Consider the following 4,207-nt stretch of genomic DNA (forward strand, 5'->3'; position numbering starts at 1 on the left):
ATGTGGCCTGTTTACAGAGTTAGTGCGTAATTAAAAAAAGTAGTGTGCATAATACCGCTGGTTATGATTTATTTGTTTTGTGTTTATCTGACTGACGTGTGTTGCTTTATTAACTCAATACTTGCTGGAATAAATTGTAATTGTCTCCCTAGGACGGCAGCAGCATATAAAATAAATAAATAAATACATTCTATAAATGTTTTTCCTATCTAAGTGAGTTTCTTCTGAGTCAGGACACGAATAATTGAGAGGAGAAAGAGGGAAAGAAAATAATAGTAATAATAGTATATGAAAAACCAGACATTTATTTTATACAAATGTTTAATCTTTGGAAAAGAATGAAGGTGTAATATATTCAACAAATTATTAACAGTTATTAACATGGTTTAAAACAAAGAAATTACTCCTATTAAGATCTCATACAAATAGACAATGCCTATAAACTTACAATTAAAAATAGTTGGAATAGAAATTAATTTACGCATTATTTTATGTATTTTTCCAGGTGGTAAAAAAAAAGAAATGAAGCAGCATGTGAACATGACTTCAACTGATCTACATTAGGTCAGGTGTAGTCATGTTCACTTAAACATGCAGCCAGCTGGAGCAGCTCCCTATCTTCAGCCGCCGGATGATCATCCTCCTCTGGATCAACCTCCTCATCCTCCACGTCCAGCTGGTCCCCTGCCTCTATACTAATATTGTGAAGGATGCAGCAGGCGGCGATTACTTTTGGGGCAAACGTTGGCCAGCCAGTAGAGGGTCAGCAGCACCTCTATCTCCTGTGGCCATCCATGGACCTTCTGGATGGACAGCAGCTGAAGGAGGAGGACGATGGTGGCCCTGTTTAGCTAGAAGGCTGGTTTCAGGTCCCCTTCATTAAAAAATATTTGGAGGATTGGCACAGAAGTGCTATCCTCACATATTTTGTTTCTGTTTCTTCATGTAAATAAAAAATGCCAAATGTTACCAGAATTGTTTTTTGTCACCTTTTCTATGCATAAACTATACCTGTTTAACATGCAGATTATTATAGTTCTCAAGAAAGAAAAGGTAAAATGTATAGTGTTGTATAGTAAATGTAACAAATGGCTTCCCTTCTCTGGTATTTTTACCATTTCACTGAAAAAAATGGGCTGAACTAACTGCACATAATTTATAGATTAATCACTGTAAAGGTGGACAGACATAAAAATGTTTTTTTTTTCCTTTCTTAATGATCAATGCTGTGAAGGTCAGGAGGTGCAATAAAGTAGCTTAACCCTACTGTTATTAATGTTAAAACTGGGTCTTCATTTTTATTAATATAGGAAAAATAGTCACAATTTCAACCTGATCACGTTTTTAATATCATCATCAATGGGTTTTTTTTAAAGATAAAAGTAGGAAATAGGCTGTCAATCTTAAAATGCCTACCAGTTGGCAATAGATGGGTGAGCAAAGCCTGCCTTCTGAGCCTCCTCTGCTGCATCAATCTTCTCCTTGCTCGGATTTTCCTCCTCAGCTGCATCACCTCCTCTTCAGCCTGCTGGTAAAGCTGACCAACGACCGAAGCAACAGCAATATTGCTCGTATTGCTCATTTTGCTTCTACAAAGTGCTGATTTTTAAAGAAGATTCAATCGCCTCTGCAACTACAACAATTACAACTCCCCACAAAGAAATTCACGCTATTGCTGGTTTTATACCCACAGTTCTGTAATTATTTTAGATATTTTTCATACATTTTAGAAATTAATTTAAATAAAAAACGTTTTCAATAAGATATGATGGTGTAGTGTATAAATAGTTTTGAACGTTAAAGGAATGCTCAAGCGCTGTTGATGTGATGACGTCACGAGTATACTTCTGTTCCAATCACTGAGCTATATAATACACTGGAGTGCTAATCACCGTCTGTTTGAACGAGTCGCTGTGAAGCCACCAGCCGCCATATTGGTACTCCCTATTTCCCCCCAGTAACTAGGGAATATGTGCGCTACAGCATCGAATAACGAGGATTTTCTCATGTTCAGGGGGGGCTTAAGACTTTTAAAATGTCAAATGCCATATACTTTTATGTTATGTTCTAAAAATATGAAGTACTGAGAAAGTCATGTGCTGAAATATTTTGCATTTTATTCATTTAAATATATATGTTTAACATTTATAAATATATAAATAACAATGTACAAAAACATATATTTACATATGTGTATATATATATATACATATATACATATACACATACTTATATATACATATATATATATATTTAATATGAATAACATGTAAAATATTTCAGCACCTAATTTCCTAGTAGTTGATAGTGTTAATACATCCACTGACTGTAGAATTGCCTGTGAAACGTTTTCACACAGCCAGAAAACTGCTTGTTGTTGCAACCAAATCCTATGGGATTCTGTGAGAGTAGGGAGTAGGAAGATGGCGGCCAGTGACTTCAGTTTTTCGGCAAAATCAGCACTCCAGTGTATAATATAGCTCAGTGGTTCCAATACACAGTGCGTGCTGCGTGCTCGCGTTCTCGTCAAGTCCGATCTTCCTGTGTTCTTACCGAGAACAGACTTGACGAGAACGCGAGTACGGACTCGCGTTCTCGTGAATTGAGAAACGGCCAGTGTCTTTCTGGATGTCTGTAAAAAAAAATTTATAAAATAAAATCAGACAGCTGCAGTTCATCAGAGTCCTGACCAACACCAAAAAAAATGGATAATACCACAGCAGTTCTTAAAGCTCTGTAGTGGATCCCTATTTGTCACATAATGGATTTTAACGTTCTGCTATAATCTGTAAAACACTGAATGGTCTTTGTCCAAAATATATTTCTGGGTTGAACATGGTCATCAGAGACCTGCTTACTCAGTGTTCTCAGGTCCAGAGGTAAAGGAAGGAAGCATTTAGTCTCTATGAACCTCATCTCTGGAACAAAATCCCTGAAAACCTGAGATGTACAGAAACTGTTTATTCCTTTTAATAAGGACTGAAAACATTTTTGTTTACAGCAGCTTTTGATCAAATAATGTCACTAATAAGATGTTAAAAAATGTGTTTGTTGTATGGCTTTAATATATGTTATTTCAATCTGGAAAAACTCACACGGATAGAAAAGACAATTAGAAGAATTTTATTGATACAATATTTTAAGACTTTGGCGCTCATACCTCGGCAGGAAACATTCACGCTGAATTATACTTCAATATGCATAAGCAGGTGTATGAGAATAGGGATGTTTTTCCCCAGGCCTGAAACTGGTGGTGAAGTAGAGATAGACAAACTTTGTTCAGTCCATATGATGATCTGTTTGAGCTAGATGTCCAACTTGATAAACACAGGTTTGCTTGAACTGTCCATGATGAGCAAGCATGAAGCGACTGTGGAGAGGAAAAACTCCCCTTTGGGAAGAAACCTCTGGCAGAACCATGCTCGACATGGCGGTCTTCTGCCGGACCGTTTTAAGGAGTGACTGGGAAATCCATGAGTCCAGGAGGAATTACACTCTGATAGGGACGAGGTTGAAGGAGGACCGTAGGAAAGCCAGGCGGAGCGTGCTGCGATGGTGGAGAAGGGGATGGAGGTGGGTTGAATCCAGTCATCAGAGTCCAAACGAGACGCGCAGCCACCGCTTGCTCGCTGAGCAGAAGGCCGAGACAAGGATGTGGAGTTCTTTTAAGATGAACCCAGGATGCTGATTGGCTTCGAGGAGGAGCAGTTCAAAGCTGATTGGCTTCGAGGAGGAGCAGTTCAAAGCTGATTGGCTTGCATCGGAGGCGGATGAGTCTCTGATTGATGGAGGTAGGCAACAGAGTTTCTTCAGACTGAATTTCCGCCTAAGCTACATTTTAGCATGCTTTTGTAATGCAATACCTTACTTTGTTATTTTTGTGTCCGTCCTGTAAAGCACTTTACATTTCCTTGAATATGAATGGTGCTGTATGAATAAACTCGCCGTACTTTGCCTGCTCAGAATTTTTACGTTGGTTTTAGATACCTAGCTTCTTTTCCTCTTAATGGCTTTCCAGCCAATGTTTGTATGGACTCATTGTGGATAATGACACTGTCTTACCATCTTCTGCCAGCATCTTCACAAGGTCTGTTGCTTTTACTCTCTGGGTGATGCACAATTTTTTCAACAATATATATCTATCCCTGGGACACAAAACCTGCATCCTATCTGAGTAGAATTTTAGAATAAAGGTTTACTATACGAA

Source organism: Fundulus heteroclitus, chromosome 12 (genome assembly GCF_011125445.2).
Source record: "Fundulus heteroclitus isolate FHET01 chromosome 12, MU-UCD_Fhet_4.1, whole genome shotgun sequence".
Taxonomy (NCBI): Eukaryota; Metazoa; Chordata; class Actinopteri; order Cyprinodontiformes; family Fundulidae; genus Fundulus; species Fundulus heteroclitus.